The sequence below is a fragment of the Phaethon aethereus genome (genome assembly GCF_964289735.1).
Source record: "Phaethon aethereus genome assembly, chromosome: 2".
In the NCBI taxonomy this organism is placed as follows: domain Eukaryota; kingdom Metazoa; phylum Chordata; class Aves; order Phaethontiformes; family Phaethontidae; genus Phaethon; species Phaethon aethereus.
The window spans coordinates 57,719,050-57,743,792 of NC_138582.1; the positions used below are offsets into that span (position 1 = coordinate 57,719,050).

The window sequence follows — 24,743 nt, forward strand, 5'->3', positions numbered from 1 at the left end:
AGTGGGAGAAATTCATTAGCAAATAGAATCAAGGTTTTAGGTTGTATCCTGAGCAATGTGAGCTTTGCAGCTGTAAATGTGGGGTTGGAAATGTGTGAGAGCTGTGTAGAGGGGCTGAGTCATGAATTCTCCTTCCACGCCTGCCATAGCCTTCTTACTGTCTCACAACACTTTACCTCCTTGCCATCCATCCTTTTCTTATCTTGCAGTCAATCTTGCAAAGCAAGCTCATCCCAACACTCTGTGATTTAATTCTACGTTAGCTAGCTTGGCAGGCCTGAGATAGCCCAAACCCCTGAGCTGCCTGAAATTCTTCCAGAATTTGAACAGTGGTAAGGAGGCAGCTACCTGACAGTGCCTCAGGGCAGGCAACAGAAGTAGCTGCTTTTCACTCTCCTTGAAGTCAGAAGCAGGGCCATGACTTAGAAGGGCTCAATGCAGAGAAGGGTGAGCTGTGGCCAGGGCTGAGGGCTAGGTCATGACAAGAGGTAGGTACAGTACTCAAAAGCTGCCATACAGAAGAGACTGAGACTTAAGCCCCAGGGTAAGTCTGGCTGGGGCAATGAAACTGATCCAGTAACCAAATCTTCTCGATAAAGTACAGTGTGGCAGAGTTAAAATCTTGTTCTGACTTCACAGTACTTTTTTCTTCCCACTTCCGATTTCTTGCATCATTCATACCTTCATTTTTAAGAGTTGAACTCCCAAACTCCTCCCTGGGGCCAGACACAGCACTTGGCATGCAGGGAGGAAGGCTTCTCGCATTGTCTGGCCAATCATTCCTCACACAGTTCCTGACCGACATTCGTCACTCTTTCAGTTCTGAGGCTCTTAAGCGTTTGTGCTAAAGGTAGATTATTCACCCAAGGGAGGCAAGTTCTTCTTAATCCTGAAGGGAAAGCATTGCAAAATGATCCAAACAGTTTCAAAGTAAATAAGGTGTCAGGGTCTCTGGCTAAATGGATGCTATACCAGCTCTTACTTCATTCTCTAGGGAGAAGCTCTTTGGTAATCTAATTGTTAGAGGTAGGAAGGCTCGAATCCTAAGTGTTTGCATGTTAATGCAGAAGGATACTTGATTCCTTCTGTCTACCACAGTGCAGTAATTATTATTCATAGTAATTCTGTTGTTAGAAGAAAAGTGTATTATGTGAGCTTCTTTCGGGTTTGGAATAAATCTGCTCATGACAGAGATGCAACTATTGAAAGTACAAGTCCAGGAACTCTGCTACCAAATACATACAATTTCATTGTGTAGTACAGAAAGAATGATACAAATAACTTAAACATATCCCAGAATGATGCTGCAGCCTTGAACAAAACAAACTGTGAAATGAGTTGAAATGAATATTAAAAAGTACCTATGGTTCATCCGTGTAACAGGATGTGACTAGGCTTTAATGAGAGTTTTAGGAGGTAAGTATATTGTGTCCCAGACCTCTAAGCAGATGCTGTAGCATAGAAGGTTTTGAATACAATTACACTCATGACTTAAGCAAAAGATGAACCGTTTATGCAATAGATTGTTATTGGTGGATTAATTCACTGCTGAGAGCCCCTATGGTTTCACCTTGGTTCAGTTACTGTGTATACATTATGCATTTGAAGAAAATGTATAAATCATTCTGCAAGCTTAGTATGTAGTGGTTTTGCAGTTTTATGATACTTTAGGTGCTACTTTGTGAAACGGTCTTATCAAGCTAGTGTGTCATTTGACTCCGGCACTTGATCATTTTATTTACCAGGAGTTTTACTGGAGTAAAGATCTGATTGCAAAACAAAATAGCACCTTGTAATTCAGTGGCACCTTTCTCCTGAGAACCAGTTACCTCTTTGCACTATTACGTGCAGATTTTTTGGGCTACAGTGCTAGGTTGCACAGCTCTGAGTCTACATGCTCCGAAACTTGTCTTACTTGGAGCTAAAGCAATATCCCATTCACACTCTGCCTATCGCAAGGCATATCTCAAGGCACATACTGTCTGTTACTCATTCTTTCACTGAAATGGGTCCTCCTAGATTTGATCTCCAGATCTCACCAGTAGATTAAATTTACTCTGTCTCTTGGGCTTCACAGCGCTTAATTAACTTAATTTCAAACCAGTTCTTTCCATTGTCAAGAGATTTGGAAAGCGGTTTCACTGTACGTGGTAACCATGTCTTTATCTAACATAACAGCCACCTCAGTTCAGCCAGCAACCATTCTTTGCTTGGTCAGTGCCAGGTACCACAGATTTTCACAGATCAACCTCTTCAACTTCTACTTCAGTAGCCAAGTAGACAAGACCAGCACTCAAAGCAAAGTTTTCAATGCAGCATAGACATGCTTTGGATCTGGCCACTGTCAAAGCAGTAGGTAAAGAAGTTCTGCACATATCAATAGTCATCAGTTAGGCATCATTATTAATTTCACTACATAGTGGTCTTCTGAAGTAGTTACATTGTAAACTGGGTCACAGGGGGATTAGGTGGCCTGACTATTCAGTGTGTATGGTATGGAGTCATTAGTGAGGGTAGGAACATCATGGACAATAAAACATTTTCTGTGTGGGCACTCACTCTGACTGAAGTAAACCAGATTTGTATGCCTGTCACCTGGGCCAAGGGAAGACTGTTAGTGCCTTACTGTTTTTCTCCCCACTTGCTTGTTCAGAGTTCTTTATCTGTTCTATCTTTTCTTTATCCACTCAGCCACGTTCCTGCATAAAGATGTCATGTAATGTAGTCTAGCAACCTGCAAGCTATTCCTAATGCCAATATGGTTCTTTCAATGAGATGATTCTTCCCTGTGAAGTCAGGATAATGCCAGTAGGTTTTTCCTTTTAGCTGAATCTCTCACTTAAGAGTTAACACAACCAATACATGTGTTTCCACATTGTTGCTCCACAATAAAGTGGATTTTGAATGTGATCCTGAATATTAAATCTCAGCTCAATCTTGATCTCTACCAGTCTTTGATATACCTGCATAGGACTTTATAAAAAAATAAAAAATAATTAAAAAAATGCAGTAAGTAAGTTCACCTTAACTGACCTCAGTGGTCAAAGTAGAGCCATGAAAACGAGAGAACTGTTCCCACAACCTTTAGAAAAACTATAGCAATTAAATCAAGACTTAGAAAAATCAGAACCTTACTCTTTATTCTTTTCCTTTTTTTTGGTCCTTTTATATTCTATTATTTCAGCTAAGTTTAAAAAAAATGCAGAAGTTGAAAAATTGGGTTTATTGGTGCAAGGTTTGCTTAAAAGTATATATGTCTTTGGGGCAGCTGTTCTTTTCAGCACTACCGTCTTGTTGCTGCAGTGGGAATGCAGTAAGGAAGCAGTTATTAAAATTTAATTACATTGGCTTCTGCTTCAGTTGTAGAATGGAGTTTTTCTTATCATTACATTTCTCCATAAAAAGGTTATTTTCTTTTACCTACCTTTAGTTTCTGTTTTCAGTTGTCTCTGTGCCTGAGCCTTCCAGTAGTTTCTAACACATGTAATTGTAGCATCTGTTTAACTTGGAGACCGGGGTTCTTGGCAGTGGATAAGGAAGGCTTTTGCACTCAGTGGAGCTGGACTGGGAATGCATTGGTCCCATTCCCTGGTTACAAATCAGGGCTGTTCATTTATGCACCTTTGCCAACAATTTCAAGCAGTTAGGACAGAAATTGGAGATAATAGGGCTGAAGGAAAACGTCAGTCTTCTCCCAGTGCTACCCCTGAACCTTGTTTTTCCCTCTAGGCCAACTAGAAAGAGAGATGATGAAAGAAATCACTGTGGTAATTACACAGTTCCAGAAGTTTTCCCTTCTAGTGGGACAATCCTCCTGCATCCAGTTATGTCCGTTTTGATAAATTTTATAGTGGGGCCTTATTCTGCAAGTGATATTTATGAAATTTATTTATGTATTCAGTCCTGAAGGATATAAAAGTGCTTTATATTACCACTATACAAAGAAAGAGTTTACTGACATAAAATAACCTCTCTAGTGGAAATAGACTGAAGAGCCATGCACAGCGGAAAATTTGTTCAAGGTTGGCAAAAATCTTTCTTCAACAGAAAAAGACTTTTCATACATAGAGAGTAAGTTCATATGCATTAGGTAGGAGGTAAAATGGAACTTGTCCGTATTTATTAAAAAAGCTAAATCTCCTCAATTATGAATGGTGCTTTTGCCCAAGGACTTGCAAGGCTAAAACTTTCTGTTTCTGTAGGTTTTTAATTTATTATTTTTACCTGGTTTTTTCAGTGTCTGGTATGCTTGAGAGTCAAAAACCACAGTGCTCTTTTTCAAGGACTTTCATATGGAAAATCTCACAACTATAACTATATAAAAATAACTGGAGCTTGAAACTTAATTTTTCTCATCTTCTACAATTTTTAATGGGATGTTTACATAAATTAAAGCTCCTGGATTTTCAGCATTTTTTTCATAAGGAATAATTTATCTCTATAACGTATTTGTCAGAATTCTGCATATAAGTACAATCAGTGCATCACTGATTAATTGTATTTATTGTTGTGTCTCAAATTACTGTACATCTTTTAGAAGTATGAGAACATTTGTACTAATTACATTAAATCTCTTGTCATGGCAACATATGGCTAGAAATAGGGTTGGCAGTGTCATGAGATTCTAAATGAAAATGAGAGAATGAGTAATTCTGAAAAGAAGGACGAGGGAGATATGATTATGACTGACCTGAAAACAACCCCTTTCTAATAGAGCAGGTAAGTTGATCTGCTTTGACAGGACCTGATCCTGTGCTCCTTACTGAAGGCAGTGGGGTATGTGCTGGTGGAAGAAGCGTGTGACTGTTTTGCAGCTTTCCCTTAATGTATTCCTAGATATCTTCTAAAGCTCTACTTTAACAGATGTGCATTTTTGCAGATGTGCCACGTGATTAAGTATTCAGTATCTGGCCTCTTGTGTTTGAACAATACTGTTTGCATTAGAAAAATGGGAATAAAAACTTGGAAATATTTCGAACGGCATCTTCACACAAAGAAGATGAGAGAGAAACTTTGATGAAAGCCTAGTTTTCAAAGGGATGCCTGAAGCATGTAGCTAGAGGCAAGTTAACGTTAGTTATAGTCCTTTGCAAGGCCTGTTTACATGTTTCCTCTGTAGTCAGAGGGATGTATGAATGTGCTGTAAAAATTACAAATGCCTACATGGTTCCTTTCAGTCTTTTATCTTACCAACATGTGAGTGCTACTTGACGTTATGCTCAGGGATGTTTTAAGATCTCCAGCCTCTTTTTAATTGCAGTCAATATATGGAATTCATTTAGGTTGGAACTTGCCTGTTTTGGAGAGTTGCAGTCCTGCTTGTAGTGGGCTCAACTGAGGGAGGGAGAGATGTAGAGCAGAAAAGCGTAGCCTGTGGGCTTCTATACTTTGTGCTCATGCAGAGTACATCTGGGTGGAGGATCTGGCTGCGCAAGAGGTGATGCAGGAAAGACTGACTGGGTCCCTATTGCTCAAGATGGTGGTGCTAGGTCTCCAGCTTGTCACAAATGACATTCACATGGACAGATATAACAGGGATACTGGATCAGTTCTTTTTTTTTCCTCTTGGAAAAATAATGGGGAAATACCACCAAAATAATTTTAGCCAGCAAGGATAGCCTTTTTATTTGCATGGCAAGAAGTAATATTTTCTTTAGAATTTAAATGGTTATTAAAAAAGCTGTGTCCATTGGTTTTTCTCCTCTGGAAAAAAGTGCTACCCCTGCCAATGACAGAACTGATTTCTTTAAGTAAAGAAAGAGTATCCAAAGATTCTACAGTACTGTGACAGGAAGAGAAGCTACTTAATTCTGTAATGTATGTTCTGAAATTCTGCATTGTTAAACTTGTAACACCATGTTAGAAGTTACATATCCTTATTCCCAATGCAGTTGACATGTAATCGGGGGTGTTTGTTTGATCACTTTTAATTGGGAGTGTTTGTGGGTGTGGTATATGCAGAGATAAATATATATTAAATATCTAATATTACTTGGATGGTAGGTGTACTTTAAGGTGGTTTGATGTAACAGTTGGAGATGCATTATATATTGTGTTGCTTATAGTTTTATGGAGATTGGTTATGTCATCTGCCTGTTCCAGACACGTTGCACGATATGCCCAGATATGCATTCTTGCTACCTTTCATTTGTGTCACCAGTTCTGGTCTCAGTTTCATCTTGATTTTTCATACATTAATATTTGGCTTTTCTTTCCTTCCATTTCATCTTTTCCACCACTGCCTAATCCTTCCACCATCATGGCAGAAGAAGCTATCACTCCTACACTTATTACCTGTAAGTAACTTCTTTGTCAACAGAGACACGCTTTCTGCCATGTTGTTCCATGCATAAGTAGTGAATGCTAATATTGAAAGTTCCTTTATAAAAACAAACTTTGCAAAAGTTTTACCAAGATAAAAACATGGTCAATAATGTAATTAAATGTTTAGCTTTATAGCAGTTTCTTATCCCTCATACTGTGCATTAGTGTCCTTTGAATATCGTTATGTAAGAAATTTTCTGAATTGAAAAATAGTAGGTATAAATCTCACTACCATGTCTATGAGGAATTTTCATGCCTATGTAACTATTTTTTAGAATTTATTTAGTGATTTCTTTCTCATTTGTTCTGTTGAAAATATAGCACTGGTTAGACATGTACAAGCATTTCCGTTTGTTGCTGTGTATATATTACTACTTTTTCATGAATAATGATCATGCACAAACGTCATGAGTTACTGATACTGGAGGGAATTTCAAGAGAGAGAGTACTAAAAAATAAGGGCAAGATGAGACATAACTTTCAGTAAGTAGTAACTTTTCATTTTGATACAGTCAGTAATACCATTATATGATTCTTTATTTACCCAAAGCCTTTGTTTTGTTCCCTGCTGTCAGCAGGTGATGAATGAGAAGGGTTCTTCTGTGAATTTAGCAAATCCCTTTCCGAGGCTATTCGCCTTTTCTTACTTTTCAGGTACAAGGAGTACATGACAGTTTTTAGATTAGCAAAATATTAGGGCTCTCGCTTAGTCATGAAATGAGATGCATTTAAGCTTGTTTAATCTTGTGGGCCAGCAGCAAAATCAGCTGTCTAGTAGATACCTGTCTTTAAAGCTCAGGTTTAAAAGTCATGGGAAACTAGGAGACAGTAACTTTTATATAGTTACAGAAGTTGGGGTGTTGGCATGAGAGACTGTAGTAGTAGTTTTCAGGTACATATGGTAGTAGCGTGCTCTTGAGAGGAATACATTTCAGTAATACTTTTATGTAAAAACAATATTAATTTCCCTTTTTAATTGCTCTTCAAACTTTTTAAATAAATATTTTTTCAATTAATATACAGAAAAATCATCAAACGTTCATTTATAGGATTTATGGAAAAATTAGTAAATGTTTTCTGACTTGAAAATTTGGTAAGCAGAACCATGCTTCAAATGAATTAAAGCAACTAAAATTTAAACCTCTTAGTTGAAATTCCCTAAGACTTCTGAATATATTGAAACTGCTCATTTACTTGGTAATTCAGATTTCCTATTACATTATTTGACACTTTACATATAGTGCAATTTTTTAAACAGTTCTTTAAAGCACTGTATTACTGTGGAGGTCAGAAAAAATTATGTTTTCCACAGATACAGTATTTCAAAATTTGTTTCTCTTCCCAAGATGAAAAGGCCATATTTTCCATGAGATAGGCCTTCCAAAAAAAAATTCTGTTTGGGACCATTAAATGTTGTTTTTCAAATGTCAAAAGAGTACAATATAGTAAGGCATATAGTATGTTCTTGCCATAATAAGTAAATATATTTAAATTAATATTTTAATATGATTAATGTCTCAAGGCTAATTCAAAAAACTAAATTGAAAAAAATGGAACATTAAATGAAACACTTTCATTACTGAAAGAAATAGGATTAGATCTTTTTTTCTCTTTTTCCACTGACAATGGAAGATACATGAATTTAAATGTTTCTGTAAGTTTTACAAACAGGTTTTGTCTCTGGTTTTGCAGTCATAGAGACTGTTAGTAGTGGATGGAATAGGGCTTCTCTTGATTATTTAGAATACTTCACAGCGTATTTGATCTGTCTTTTTGTTGGTGTGATACAAATTCAGTAACTTTGTAGTTTGGGCACATTAACTCTTCCTAAAGCAGTTGTGTGATCTTTACCTTGTATTGTTTTGCTCGCTGTCTGGCAAAGGAAGGGAAGTAAGATCCCTGAAAAGAGCAGACAAGATCAGCCCTCAATAGGAGGGAATATTTTGGACCAAATTCTCCACCTGTTTATGCACCATGCAATTTTCACTGAAAGTGGTGGTGGAAATCTTAGATGAATGCAGAATTCATTACAGCTTTATTTTTAGCTGAGGAAGTTGGTATGGGTTATAAAATGTTCTATATTTTGAGAAACATAATTTGAAGTACTCTGCCATTGCTAATTTACCACTTCTATACTGAGTATCATATTCAAATTTACTGATTAGTCATTGCAAATGCAAGCTGTAACATCCAAGCAAGCATCTATGCACTGAAATAGTTACTATTGTCTTGTATGTTGCTTTCCTTATGTGCTGTGGGCTCCTTTTCCCTAGTTGACTGCAATCTCTGCCATTTCTTGATCCATCCTAAATTAAAATTAAAAAAGAAAAAAATTGGCAGATGCCTAGAGCTGCTGATGAATCATCAGAGGTGGACCTGCAGCTGTGCATATTTGGCAAAGAATTGTTTCCATTTTATCTTGTGTTTACTAGTTTGCCAGTCAAGAGACATTACAGAAAAGAAGTTGAGTACTGCTGTTGAGAATTCTACTTCTTTTTAATGGGCTTAAGTGCCTCTACCAGCACCCTTCCTCCCACTCTTGTTTTCCTGAGAACTGGTGCAATTTTTACCTTTCACCTCAGTCAGGCAGCAGATTTTTTTGTCTGTCCATAGTTAGTCCTGTATGAGTTCTTTTGTTCTTAAGATTAGAGCAAATTTAATAGTGCTCATTAACTCTGCAGCAGGTCTTTTTGACTTTGCAGTCAGTTCCTCATGGGAAAAAAGAATGGAGACAGTGTCATTAGTGACACTTCTAATAACTGGTGTTCTCAGAATGGCAGCCAGTGCTGGCATGACTGCTTTCTCCTGACACGTTTTCTGATGGGCAAAACGCCTGAAACACTGGCCGGAGAAGGAAAAGTACATTAGTAGTTTATTGTGTAAATATGGTTAAATGAACTAGACAAGCCTGTTGTTAAGGTGACAGCGAGTGCCGCTGTGCTGACCAATGGCCATTAACTTTTATATTTGAGATTTTCATTTTGATAAAGACTCTGTCCTTGGAGGTCATTAATCATTAGTCAGGAGTTAACATAGCTAGATTTATGCAAATTCAAGCATCAGACAAACAAAATGATGCTTGGACCATCTTGAGTTTACTCAAGACACTGACAACTGATAAAGAGTTTGGAGAATTCAATTTACCCCAAATTCGGGGGCAGACAGTTACAGATTGTAGCTGTTATAAATTGCTTTCAAGAAAAGGCCTCATTACATTGCTATGGGTAGGATGTACACCCAATTAAAATACAAAGTTGTGAAGGTCGCTTTTGATGTTGTCCCTCAGTTTGAACTTGATATCAAAATGGTATTTTATGATTATTATTGAAATTAAGTACTTACGCAACAACGGTGCTGCGCAGCAGTTAGGTGCATAATGTTATTCTATTTTTGAGTCTTTTCGCAAGTCATTTCGACTTCTGAAAGGTGAAGTAGGGAAATAGGAGACAATTATTGCCCAGTATTCTTATAAAATAGTAATCATATTGAGATATTAATAGTATGAAATCTGATATTATCTGTCCCAGCACTAATCATCTAGTTAGGTGACTTAGAACAGAAGTGTATCACAGATACATTCTCTATATGGAAATCTCAATTCAGAAGCCTAATACAATGTTGAAACATTACTAAAATGGACTGTATAGGACTAGAGATCCTACTGCCTGGTACTTTGTATATTACTTAAAGAGGACAAAATTCATCCTCCAAGAAAATTAATTCTACAGACATTGAGCTTTTTCATATAAATGTGAATAAAAACATACCCTCCTTTTCATGAGTTTGATAGTTTGGGGCCCAGTTGAAGTACACTATTCTTGTGTATCTGACTAGAGCTCAGGAGCCTGGGAGTCTTAGTTATCTCTGCCTCTCTTGCTTCACTAGCAGATTTTCAGTGCTGGCTTCGGGAGCTCTGTAGAGAGACTTAATGTGTGGCTTATTTCCACAATCCCATTGTGATTGACCTAGTACTTATGGCAGAAAACACAAGGTTGCAGATTTGCAAAATGATCCTAATAATCAGAGTCATAAAATTGCTAAAAAATCGGTGGTGTCGAAACAGTGATTTCTGGATAATTCCAGGAAATACACAGTCATCACATTTACAACTTCTGTGGTAATTTGAGAATAGTGAGAGAGGCTAGAAACAGTTCTGTATTCTCAAGTGCAGCTGCCCCTGGAACTAGAATAAGTTCATCAGTTTGTGTTTTGCAGGTGGAGGAGAGTACTGAACAGAAAAAGATGAATGTGTTTGAACTGTTTGATATGTTTCATCTGTTAGACTATGCTTGTGATCTCTTCTGAATCTTTAAATATGCATGGTAACATACACTTGTACGTAGAATCATGTAACACGAAATAAATGTGGATTTCTGTAATTGTCTTGTAAGCTAGATGTAAATGATTTGGGGATGTCCCATGAGTTTTGTTGCATCTGGCAAAGTCTAGAATGCCAACATATTGAAATCTTTGGATAATATGTAGAGCCCAAAATAGCAAGGAGGGTGTTTTAATAAATCACCATCGCTGAAAAATACATTTGTGGGCTATGTGCCATATGCTTTGAGTACAGAGGTATGATATCTAGCTTTCATGCAGAGATAGTAAGCAATCTCAGAATTAGAATTTTATTTTTAATTAAAATTCACCACATAATTTTAAAAAATCTATCTGAAGTCATTATTTCTTCTACTGATTTCTTGTCTCTTCTGATTCTTTGGGATCTGATCGTATTGCTTTCTAGACAAGACTTACATTCCCATTTCTCAGTAGAAAAAAATGTAAATAATCCTGAACACTCAGACCATCAGTAAGTAAATCCTTTTTAGATTTTACTTGATTAGCTCTTTCTGAAGTATGTGAGCCCCCCAGGGCAGTGATCTGCCTATATGAAATAGCTTTCTTGAGGTGCAACAGAGATCAGATCATTCATGTGGAGGAATAGCTCTGCTTTATTTCATCTTTTCTGGACATGTTTAGATACTCACTCCAAGTTACTTTTCCAATAGCTACACATTGGAAACCCATAGTAATTTCTGAAGTTACCCAGAGTTTCCAAACCACATTAGATGTGTTCAGTGAGAAACCATAATCTGTAACATGCTGCAAGTTTGGGTTTTTCAAAATAAATGGGTCCTACAGAGAGAGTGAGGTGAAGTATCAGAAGTGATTGATTGCTATGCTGGTCATACAGTCACACTCAGTTACTGTCCTTGTTCCCTCAGTGTGAAGCAGTAAATTTGCAGATGAGCTGGGGTTTGGACATTTTTCTGTCTTTAAAGGGGCAGTTTCAGTTTACACTGCTTGTTTTGTGAAGGTACCAGACATTTAGTGTGGGAACCAGTGTAACTGTAAGAAAAATAAATGCTTATGCAGTCTACAGACATCTTGGTTCTTTCCACGTTAATAAAAGCTTTGTCTTGCTTTTCTAAACTAATATAGAGGGATTTGAACTGAATACTGAGATTTCTTTTAGAAATTGTGGATTCCACATACTCTTGTAGGTTAAGCCTGAAAGCCTATCTTTATTATATGTAACAGTGAGACATAATACATACATTTGGGAGGGGAAAAAAGGATAGGGACAGGTATGTGTATTAAATAATCACAGAATCACAGAGTCATTGAGGTTGGAAAAGACCTTTAAGATCAAGTTACCTTTGTATTTGAGTATTGGTATTGCTGTCCCATATTGAGTCTCAGTAGGTTAATATTACTAGTTTACCAGGGTGGAAGCCTGGAAACCAGGAAATAAAATTGTGGTTTGATTTAATTCCTCAATTACCCTTTTGACATTGTTTGTAGCTTCCTAAAAATCTGGTTCCCAAATCAGTCATGCTTACTGTCAACAGCAGTCATTCTAGGCACTGAGATTTTGCCATTATCTACCATCATTGTTGAATTAGACTTTCAAAGAGGGTATAAGGTGAACCATTTTCATTCACTTTAAGACTTTTCCCTCAGGAAAAAGGTGCAATTCATGCTTTTTTTTTAATCTGAAATTGCACTTCTGTATACATAGGTAGCTGAAAACTGACTTCAGATTCTTTAATTTTAAATATACAAATAGAAAGGGGAGTTCTTCCTTATTTTAGTATTAGTATTTATTGTACAAGAGGGATAATGGCATTGGAAACTTACGTTCTCTAAACCCCAAACCTGCCATTACACTTTGTGTGACTGTAAATGTGTTAACCATAAAGAAGCTATACTGCACACTAAGACCAAAACTCACTTCATAATTTATGTTGCTAAAGGCCTGTATTTTTTCTAAAAGATTGAAGTGTTAGTTTTCAGAATGGCTTATATTGAACTGATGAACAGAAGATGTCTGCAAAAGGTGGGACTACAAGAAATACGGTGAATGTTGTATTGTATCTCTTTTGGATTCAAGGAGGACAAGCAGCAGAAAAATGCTTCAAGAAAAATGGGTAGAAGGAATCATATGGTGAATCTAGCCTAAGACTTCTTTGCTCCAGGCTTAATCACTTCTGTGATACAGATAAGAACAACTGTAACAAGATGTTCACGTCTGTTGAGTGATGTTAGCACAGGGCACTGGGGTGTTGTAGTCATTAGTATTGCAGTAACTTTTATTGACTGATTATATTTTTGTTTGAGCTTCTTATCTGTAATCTTTTCTCTGACCCCTGAATCCTATGGGAGATGCTTTGGCCAAAATACCTTTACTGAGCCTATCTGCAGGGGTTATGGCCAGGTTAATGATAATCCACCTCAAGGTAGCATCTGTCAGTGTTCAGTCTTAATTTCACAATGAAAACATTCTAATCTTGGCTCCTCTTCCTTCTTCTTCTTTTTATTTCCTTTCTTATCTACAGTATTCCTTCAGCCCCCTTAAAGTCTAGACTGACAGATCCCTGGAGGGAAGAACAGTGGCCATTTGCTGTAGTAGTGTCTAGCTGACCAAAATCATCATTCATTTCCAAATGTTCTTTCTGTCATTTTTCTTGGTCATTGTTTTCCTGCAATGAATTACCTAACTCTGGCTTGAGAAGGTAAGGAACCATACCTCAGCTGCTTTCTTATGCCAATCCTGGACACTCTGGTCCTCTGCCTCCATTTGTGAGAGTCTGTGCAAGGATTCTATCTGATCAGGATCCTTCCTAATTTCAGGGCAATAGCCCACATGCAAAATGTAGCTAGGAAGATTGCATCAGCTGTGAAATTGAGCCGCACAAAAGGAAACAGAGGAACGGACTATGCTGTGTGCTTACAAATCCGGCAGAGCCTGGCATTTCATCAGCCCCAGACAGCCTGTTGCAAAAGAAAATCTTTTACAAGACTTATCACAGATATTAGAATCATGGCTCTATTTCATTTACGAGTGTGCAAGAAAGGTTTTGTTATTACTGCTATTATTATTATTAGACTGTAGGTTTTAGTGTGTGCTATAGAGAGAAATCTGTAGGACTGTCAGAAAAGTCTTGCATAATTCTGTTAGTTCCTGTGCCAACCAGACAGCAGCAGTGACCCAAATAAAAAGAGGTAGTAGAGTAGCAGAGCAGAGTTTTGTAGGGCTTGTGCCATGAACTGCCTGCTCCTGTGAATACTGAGCTGGTGAACATAAAGCAGCACATTTCTTTTTCTTTTTAGCAGCTGAAGCTCAGGACCACTTCTGCATTTGATCTGAGATCCCTCGGTGGGACATTGAACCAAATGTCTAGGGGTATCTAAGTTATACTCGGTTCACCTGCAGAGGGAGATAGCTTATGTCTTTCTTATTCCCTGATTCCTCTGATCACAAAGACACAAGCATTACAGCTACCAGGGACATCTCTGGCTTTACTGAAGGAAAGGCAAAGCATTTGCTAACCTGTGCATTTCACAGTTGTGCAGGAATGAGAGGATCAGCTGGTTTAGCGCAATTATGCCACTCCACATCTCCCCTTGCAAAATGATAGAGTTTTCCTCCTGTATGGTGCCATCAGTATGGTCTTCCGGTATGGATTTGGCCAACATGTTCATATTGTGTATAATAATGCGTGCATATTATAGGCTGCAGCAAGTAATGGTTTAGGTAGGCTAGATAGATTTTGGTTTGCTTAAAGATCTGTATTGGATTATGCTTTAGGTATAATGGAAAGTATTTTGCAGTTTATGGTCCTATTTGGCAATTGTTCATGGAAGAGTCAGTTCAAAGAGGCTATGTTCGTTGCCTACAGTGTATTTTCAAAAGCAGATGAAATACACGTGATACGTCATAGAATAAGGCCCTGATCCTTAGCTGTAACATCCAGATGTTACTGGCAGTAGAACTTTACTTTCTGCTTACCAAATAGGGAAGAGTCATGTCTGCATTTTAATATTCTCCAGATTAAGACTTAGAAGATATTTTAAGCTAAGAAAAGAAGAGAAACACATAAGGATGTTAGTAAACCATAGGGATTACCTACTGCATGCTTAAGAAAAATAAATGAAAAGGAGAACAAGGTACATTGGTTGCATGTTGCGTTCAAATACAAGCTCCCAGAAAGAATAGGTTTATTTTTTTGCTGAATGGATTACTGCAGTTTCAGCTGCCTTTTGTTGGAACCCAAAACACTGTAAACCTATTTTGAGGCAGGAGTACTGTGCATTCACAGAAGTGTCTTGTCCACAAAGGGTTTTATCTAACTTACTCCTTAGATGCTACTGTTGTTGTCTTCCTTCCAGCTTCCTTTTCTCTTTCAACACTAATGTGTGTGCCCATCTCTTAAGCCTGTCGTCTTATTCTACTGACCATTTCCAGTGTCATCTGTTTCTCTTCTTCCTCTGTTCCTCCCTTTATTTACTCCTCCTTTCCTTTAGCCCCTTTTTCTCCCCCCTGCCCCAGATACTATATTGTCCGTCCTGTCCTGAAGAATATTTCATTAGAATTGCCTTATTTTCATTCTCTATGGTCTGCTTTGTCTCCTGAGACTTAATGCAGGCTGCCTAGTCATTTGTTCTTGCTCCACACCCTCCCATCTCTCTCCTCAGAACCTGTAAAAGTGAAGGAGAGACAAATCTGAGAACGTCAGAATATCCTTCTGTTACTGTGCAACCTTTTTTTGTAATTCTTTTTATTTGGGGATATTTACTAAAGGGCTATTGCTTAGATAGACTTACTCTGTGGGAACATTTAACATGGTAAAATCAAGGAAAAACTGAGTTACATGTCTACATGAGAATTTCTTGCATGGGGGATTGCTTCTTTATTTTCATGGGAGAACAGCGAGCTGTTTTTATTTGGTTTTTTTTTCTTATCTAAAAATTGATTTTGCTAAGGCTTTAAAAATATTCATCTCCAGGTTGGAGCTGAGCATGCGATATTTTACATTCAAAAAAGAAAAAAATTATCTTAAGCGATTGAAAGTAATGTCACCATGGAAGCTGCAATATAGTATTAATTATAAGAAGTGTACTTCAACACCCACAGTATTGTGTATTTACTTATGTCAAAACAAGGTAATGCTTACTGTATTAAGAATAGCTTTTCATTTTATGATTGCCTGTTGTTCTTTGAATCATAACCTTCGCTCATTTCTTTAATTTAGAGAAAAAGCCATTAAACATAGATACTTCCTGAAAGTGTGTGCTGCATGAAAGCTTTAATTAAATCTACAAGTAAAGCTTTAAAAGAACAAGAATCAAATTAATTGCAACAAGGACCGTGCATTTATTTCTGTGACAGGCCTTTGCGCGTTAGAGAAAAGGCAATCTGTGTACCCTTATCTGAATTAGTAAACTCAGTATCACTTTTCATTAGCATGGTAGGTCATTGCCATGGGTCTTCAGTGTGACACTGTTTACATGTTAATGACCTCACAAATAGAGTCTGTTCCAAATGGTTTGCAGTAGTAGAAAGTTGTAAATCCATGAAGTGGAATAAACTGTCTTCTGCTTTCTGCATCATTGCTTCTTGTGAGTTCCTCCGTAGACTGAGCTTCATAATTAGACAGCAGTATAATTAAGGCAAATTCAGTAAATGCAAATAGGGCAAAAGGATTTATAGCTGATTATGGTTCTTATAGCATACCTGAACTAAATTAATTTCTAAGCATCGTTATTAGTTGACTTTTCAATGACATGGAGTCTAGCAGTAGGAAGTACTGTTCACAAAAAATGTTCATACCTTAAGTTAGTTAGTGTGAGTCCATGGTGATGTATTCGGATTTACAAAGTGCTGACATACCCATGAAAAAAAACGCAGAAAGATTCAGTAGAACTTACTGCTTTAATTGTTTGGTGTAGGATTGCTTTGTATTGTATGAGACTTTTAAGATTATAGATATATTTTTCCCCCATGAAAAATATAATGAAATCAGCATGCTCCCTAAAATCATATCCTTAAAGAGAATGTCATATTTACATCTGGTAATTTGACTAGACAGTGGAAAGCTTCACTGCTTTAAAATGTTGGAATGACAAAGCCAACATCAAATGAGTAAAACAAACTTAGTGTAATCACTTAAATTTGATTGCCTAAAATATCTAAAAGAAGGGCCATTCTGATATCCTGCTGTGTGAATTAATTCAAGTGCTGAATGCCCTCAATTCCCATTGACTTCAGCACCTTGCAGAATCTGGTCCCACATTTGGATATCTCAGCCCTGCCATAACAAAAAGCCTGTTTTTCACTGGTCATATGCAGCGTGTACCCGGTATTGCTAGACATACACTTTGTGGTTCTGCCTGCAACAACCATGGGAGTTGCTTTACAGACAGAGAGTAATGGTTTCTACTTTAGTCGTTCACCTAATATGCAAAGAGAGTTTAATTATATGCTGTCCAACCCTCTCAGCTACATATTTTTCCACTTGCTGGTTCTGGGTGAAATACATACTTTTTACGTGCAGAGGTTACTAGTAAGTGTACAGTGCCCCTGGAAGCATTTATGGCTAATCTTGCCCTCAGCATGCATAATGTAGCTAAGTACTAATTAAAGGTCAAAGAATAGGGATCCATCTTTTCTCTGCCTGATGAATAGAGGAATGTGTTCTGCATGGGGTCAGATGCCACTTTCAACTGGACAGAATTGCTAGGATGCTGCAAAACCTAACTACATGAAACTAAAATTCAAGAGACTCCAGATACTCTCCCAGCACAACAAAGGACTAATAAATCACTGTCTTGTGTTGTGTAATGAATTAGCTATTTTACTGTGTTTGATATAAGTATGTAATGCTGCAAGGCATACATGGATAGAATGTAGATTTGATTTCATAAGGGACTTTTTTTTTGTCCTATACACTGACTTCTAAAAATTATCTGTGGCCCAGCTGTACATTTTGCTATTAAAAACAGAAAGAGGTATAGTTCTGGCAAGGCAATAAAGTCACCATGAGCATTATTGCTCTCTCTCAGATCCCAATAATAGCTGATTAAAGAAGGTTTTGATTACTTCTAAATGTTGCCATAACTGCTGCAATATAAGAGAAATTAATGGGTGAGTGATGGAGCTGTGGTGGCAGATAAAAAACTTGTCTGTTCAGTGGAAGTCTGTCTTTGTCTGTCTTTGTAGGGCTACAGTTTCCTCACAATTAATTGTGAGGTTTTGTAATTTTAATACTTCTGCAAAACCTTTCACACCAGAATGGTCTATAACTTTGCAGTTCTTTCAAGTCATCCTTTCAGAAATCCTGGTGTTCGCTTCTTTCCTGTAGGCTCCTTCTTGGCATAAAAATCTAATAATAGCAATTGCTTTTTAAATAAGCTTCCAAATAGGTTATGGAAAGAGCATGGGAATCAAGAGGTCTGGTTTCTGCCACCAACTTGCTGATGAAAGTTCTTAAACCTTTGGGTGCCGTATTCTGCACATTAATTAAATTTTGATTGCTATTTACTGCTGCAAAGCATTGATGTCAGGGCTATTGGAGGCCCAATAATCAGAGGCAGAGTACTTCATGCTTCCTTTACCATCACTTGGATTTGAAAAAATTTTATCTTTGTGTTTCTACATAGAAAGCCAGCACTGCCTGAAAATATATGCTGTTGGAATGTTGTACCTGAAAATCAGTGATGGAGACATCACCAGCTAAGGCAGGATTAGCCACACATACTTGCAGAAACACATGTTCTCTTATGAATAGCCCTTGCAAAAGCACCAGGGGAGGTGTAAAGTGTTTTCTCTGGCACTAGCTGCTTTGACACATCAGTGGCTGCAGAGCTGCCTCCTTTCCCACAGTGGGAGTAATCAGCATCCGAGCGTTACTATTTGAACTCTTGTGCATGTGGATTACTCTCTTGTAAAAAAAAAAAACAACAACCATTATTTAAAGCCCAGATACTATGGTGGTAGGTTCCTTGCATAAAGATATGAAAACAATAAAACAGAATAATACAACAATTGAGCATCTCGTGATTTTCAGAAATGCATAAATAAAATAACTGAGCATACTATACCACTTAGAGTCTAATCATTTGCTGTCTGATTAGAAGTCACATAGCCATAGGGTGAAAATAAGATGGAAAAGGTCATATGATTAAATTAGCTCCATTCAGACAAGCATTACTTACAAAGGTTTTTTGCTATGATTAAAGAATATCAACAGTAAGTCAAGCAAGTAAGATGAAGTTAGTGACCCTCAGAAAGGGAAATTAACCTCAACAATAAATAAAAGGCTTCCGTCCACTACGAGCACTCCAAGATACGCTGCTCTTGGTTAATCGTGTCTTTCACTTTTAGCTACAGACTCTGCATGTAACTGCCATTCTGATTATTTACAAAGTAATGCACATCCTTAATACAGGATCCAAATATTAAAACTTATTTTCCCTTTCCTTTTAACTCATACTGCTTTTTAATAGCACAAGAAATACCTGCTGTGGTCCTAGTGCTCATCCCATTAACATCCTATCGAATTTGTCACTGTTTTCATATTTTGTTGTAAACAGATTCATCTGAGCAGTGCTGTTCTCCGCATTACTTAATCTCTTGTGGGTGTTTCCAATCATTACATTATTACCTGGTGGGTTAAAAATGTTGACAACAGGTTAACATTTTGGTCACATGATTCTCCCTTTTTAGTGTTGGGTTTGTTTGCCTTTTGTGGACATTCTTGGGAGCCTAGTTTTTCCTGCTGTGTCCTGTCAGAGTCTAATGGAAATCTAAGCTAAATTTATAGTGTAGGATTTTCATAATATATCTCTTTCATTTGACTAATCATGGAGAATATAGATTTTTATAGTCAAATCGGTTCTTTTTCTCCAAGTCTTTTAATATGGGTGAGGAAGTACAGTGGTCCAAAAAGTTGTAAAAGCCTATAAAAAGTCACTTGATGTTATTTTGGTACTTGTGACTTTGCTGCAAATGAAAAACTGCTCCATCTTTCATTATCTGAGAGGCCAGAAATGCATATATATTGGAATGACTAACCAGGAATGAAAACACAGCAGGAAAGGTCACTGTCCTGGTTCATGATTGCTGATTAGTCACCAGAAGTTCAAAGCTAAATTGCCCTGTCTTCATCTTCCCTATATCTCATTAGCCTCCACAGTACCTGTGATCTAGGTTTTTCCTGTTGGGATCTTCTCCATAAATATTCATGCAGATCTTGTCTGTTTGTGACAAAAGGGCATACGAGCCATTTGTTGTGAAATGCACTGCTGTGTGCTTGGTTTCTATTGGTGTTGAGAAATGTCTGCTTTGCAGATGTTAACAGTGGGCTGTGGCAGAATGGCTTTGCCTTTTTGAGGAAAGATGGTGATGGGATGTCTTTTTTTGTTGCTTGTTTTGCTGTCAGGTTGCTTACCAGACAGTAAACCAAAACAGCTATTTTTAAAACATTTACCGTCCAAACGGACTAGGTTGCGTATTTAAGGTATTTGCAAGGAAACAAGAAATAGTTAAGTGGTTACTCGGAGTTTAGGGCATCGTCCACTCAATATTGAGTAATCCTTGAAAAATTTGATTGAAATATTAAATAGACCTATGTCACATGCTATTATTCTCTGGCTCTGAGGGAAAACGGCAGGGCAAGGCTCACATTCATGTGTTTTTAACTTTGTTTCTTACCTGAATGGGTTAAGATCATCCATACGTCTTTGTTAACATAGTTCTTGGTCTGCATTATCATTTGAACTGTGTTGGGCTTTTCCAAGAAAACAGTTCCCTTGAGTAAAAATGAGTTCCCTTTTGCTAGGCCCTACCATAACAAAAGTAGTCATTGACCAGTGTAGAACCCTTGTTCTGTTTCAGACATAGCCATTGAGAAGGCAATACACATAAACAGTCTAATCTGTAGGAAATAAGGTTAAAATAATAAATACATTATTTTTTTTAATCTGGTGGCATCTGTTTTTGAGAGAGACTTATGGAAACACAATGTAACAAAGCACCGTTACACCTAGCAGAAGTGGGTTTAAGACATCACCCCATTCTCTCCATTTCTCTGTTAATAGGTCTGTATGGCTTTTTTACATTCAAAATAGTGTTGTGAGCAAAAAAGGGAGCGTGACTTACATGTAGACTCAAGAACTTCTTATTATCTTATTTTAAGTTTTAACAGCCTATCAAAAATACAAAAAGTATTATCATTAGTCCCATTAAAATGACACTAACACTTCTAATCCAAAGTTTCTAAAAATCTTCATTTACGATAATTAAAATTCTTGTACAAAAAATTATCTGCCCCTTTCTGCTCACACTTTTACTGCCTTCCTGCATTCTAAAGTCGATGGGGTTAGTCTTCCTCAAGAAAAATCAGAAGAATGAATGAGAATGGGATTCAGGGATGAGCCACCAGCATCCCTTATTCTTCACTATAAGGTACATGATGTTAATGGCATAGATTTCTTCCACCTGCTCAGTCATGGATCTGCTTGTGGGGGGGAAAAAAAAAAAAAAAAAAAAAGAAAACCATGCAACGCTACAGGCTTGGGGAGGAGTGGCTGGAGAGCTGCCCAGCAGAAAAGGACCTGGGGGTGCTGGTTGACAGCCGGCTGAACATGAGCCAGCAGTGTGCCCAGGTGGCCAAGAAGGCCAACAGCGTCCTGGCCTGTATCAGGAATAGTGTGTCCAGCAGGAGTAGGGAAGTGATCGTGCCCCTGTACTCGGCATTGGTGAGGCCGCACCTTGAATCCTGTGTTCAGTTTTGGGCCCCTCACTACAAGAAGGATGCTGAGGTGTTTGAGTGTGTCCAGAGAAGGGCAACGAAGCTGATGAGGGGGCTGGAGCACAAGTCTTATGAGGAGTGGCTGAGGGAACTGGGGTTGTTTAGTCTGGAGAAGAGGAGGCTGAGGGGAGACCTTATCGCTCTCTACCACTACCTGAAAGGGGGTTGTGGTGAGGTGGGTGTTGGTCTCTTCTCCCAAGTAACTAGTGATAGGACGAGAGGAAATGGCCTCAAGTTGCGCCAGGGGAGGTTTAGATTGGATATTAGGAAAAATTTCTTCACTGAGAGGGTTCAGGCATTGGAACAGGCTGCCCAGGGAGGTGGTGGAGTCACCATCTCTGGAAGTGTTCAAAAAATGTGTGCATGTGGCACTTCAGGACATGGTTTAGAGAACATGGTGGCGCTGGATTAATGGTTGGACTTGATGATCTTGAAGGTCCTTTCCAACCTAGTGATTCTGTGATTCTTCAGTATCAACTCACAAAATGTTAATGCCATGGTTCCTTCTACTCTCTGCAGGCTGTTGTTTTATTGCATTATGTCCTACAGTAATATGGTCACCTTTAAAGAAAAAATCTTTTCTTTCCTTATCTGTCCAAGGTCAGTAAGGAGGATACTAGTTTGTCATGTGTGCGCAAGTTAAGTTATTGCTCAGGAATGAAATGTTAAAGAGAGGTTGAATAGACCAGCAGATGTCCTAGAAGTTCAGATATGGTTAGTTTGCCCTCGCTTTAGCTAGTGAGAGTGATTTGACAGCTGTACTTTGTAGTTTCTTCCTTCTGGAGCATGTGATTGTGCTTTGATAGCAACCCTTAATCTATTATTAATGCAGTTGTATGTAGATCAAAACTAAAGATCCTTAGTCACGTCAGAAGGTAATGCTAGTCTATTTTTGTATCATTTGAGGATGTATCTGAAGTGAAGGAAATGAAGTGCCAGAGTACTAATGTCAGGTATTTCATACCTCTGTTCCTCTATGCAAGCTGTAATCTGAAGCTCTGGAGGTGTGCGTGTACATGTGCACTGCACAATAAACCTCCTCAGTTTTTTGTCCCAAAAACTAGTAAGTGCCTCCTTTGAGTTTTTTCCATTCATTGATTTTGAGGTGTGGCATTTTATCAAGCCTTGAGGAAGAGAATTTGAGACTTCTGCGGGTGAAGTCTTACTAACAACTAGTTGACAACATTTTTATGATAATCCATGTACACCAGCTTTCAAAATCAAGGGTGTTAATTTAGTCTTGTGACTTCCTCTAATAACATCATTATTGCAGGTTTTTGTAGAAGTAGTGCAGTGTGGGTTATGTTCACTTTCCCATTCTGAAATGAGCTTTTTGTGGGTTTAAGACGATGTGGCAAGCTATAAAATTTTACTGCAGAAGAGCACATGGCTCTTCTGCTACTGCTGCTATGACCTCATCTTCGAACAAGCTTTCCCTTTCCTTTTCTTCATAACCCTTTTAGACCAGGCAATGTTGCATGGATGATCTTTAAAAAGGAAGCCATTCAGCTCTTCACATTGCAGTCTTGTAACTCAACACAACTTTTTGAGAAGAAAGTGTGGAAGCCTGTGCTGGGGTGCTTCAGGGGTTTAATTCTGCTTGTTACAAGTCTCAAGACGGTAAGGCATTTACAGCTTAGCAGCTTTACTGCAGGAGGCGACTGAAGCAGCACATAGAAAGCAGATAGTAAGACAAGAGACCATTGGCTGTGAACTTGTAACAGCCAATGGGCCATGTCATCCCGCTGACATGCTGATACCGTCCTGGAAGGCCAGTGTGTCCTCAGCCACTGAGTCCCTCCTGCAGGAATTCCATTGCAAGGCAGGTGGACACTACCATACATGCTAGTTTCTGGAGTATGTTGGTTAACTTGGATCTGCCATGCAACCCAACACCCTGGGCTTTGGGATGATCATTCTCAGTTTCACCTGCATCAAGATGAAGTCAGGGCATGTACCTGGATGCTGGGCTAATGAGCACTCCTGAGTTCCTCAGTTTAGCCAGGAGCTGGGAGTCAGCTGTCTGCTTTATCAGGAATAAATGTGCCCCGAAAGGGAACAGCTAAGGAAAATCAATGTCCCAGGAGGCAAACCAGAGAAAGAAAATATCTGTGAGACTAAGGTAGTACTTTTCAGTAGAAGGAAAAGCATTAAAAATCCTCATCTGACAGTGCCTCAGATGCTGACAAATTTCCTTCACAGCACAACACCCACAGGTATCCATTTGACCAGAGAAATTATTAGCGGATACCACATAGACTGTAATTCTTGGTGATACAGCAGCAAAGGTATACAGTGGGAGGAAAAGTAACTGGGATCCTTCTCCTCTTTGAGCCAGTACCTATGCATCTTGTCACAGCATTGTGCCAGGCAGGGACCCTTCTTGTATTGCTGAAAGCAGAGATGAGTACAGCGGGAACTTGAGACCTGTCACCTGTTGTGGCTTGCTGTGATGCTGTAAGTTCCTCTTTTTCCATATGACAAAAAGTTTTGGAGAAACAGGTGACAGAGGTCCACAGAAGCTTCAGGATGGCCCAGTTTTGAAGTTGCAGCTCTCAGTGTTCTAGTCCGTAATATAATGCAACAAGACATTCTGTTACTACATTCTGCCTTTGCAAATCTAAGGGAACAGGACAGTGTTACGTTTCCTTCACCATCTAGTCAGGTCCACTACAAGACAGTGTCATATCTTTTATTACTAATAGTGGAAAATTTCCTACAGTAGCTAATTTACCAGTGAAATACAGACATTTAAACATGTCATCTGAACTTTTTTCTTCCTGTATGCGTCTTGGAGTTTATATACAGATGGCATTTTTACGCTTATATCTAATAGCTATTAAAATTTTCTTGTGCCTTATTTCTTTTGAATGTCTCTTTACCAAGCTTGTCAGCTTTTCATCTCTGAAGCTAAAAATAAATGTTTATACAGAAATCAGAAGAGATTGAAATTACGGGTTGATTCACAAATAGAAAAAAGAAATTATACAGCTTTCATTAATTATTCCATGGATACTTTTGTTTGTGGGAGTGGTGCATTGAGCATCTATTTTTTTCAATCCTGAAGAAAGTTAAGTAGCTGAAAACATGAGATTAGAGAGAAACAAGCCAAAGTTGCACATTGCATTTAGTCATAGGAAATATTACGTTTTGTACTACACTGAAAGAGGGATTGCATATCCACAGCTGGAATTTTTGCTGCCCTTTATTGTAGCAGCAGCAGCTGCCATTTTTCTATTCCATAGCATTAAACCAACCCATAATTTTGCAGCAAATTCTGCCAGAAATGTGCATGTGAATACTGATACTCTATACTGAACCAGG

General features: G+C 38.1%; 1 protein-coding gene across 1 annotated transcript in view; it reads left to right on the forward strand.

The window, feature by feature from the left end:
- PTPRM (protein tyrosine phosphatase receptor type M) overlaps window positions 1–24,743 on the forward strand; it is a gene marked incomplete at its 3' end in the record, with an annotated part of 489,914 nt that overhangs the window by 330,744 nt on the left and 134,427 nt on the right. The gene's annotated exons all lie outside the window — the stretch shown is intronic.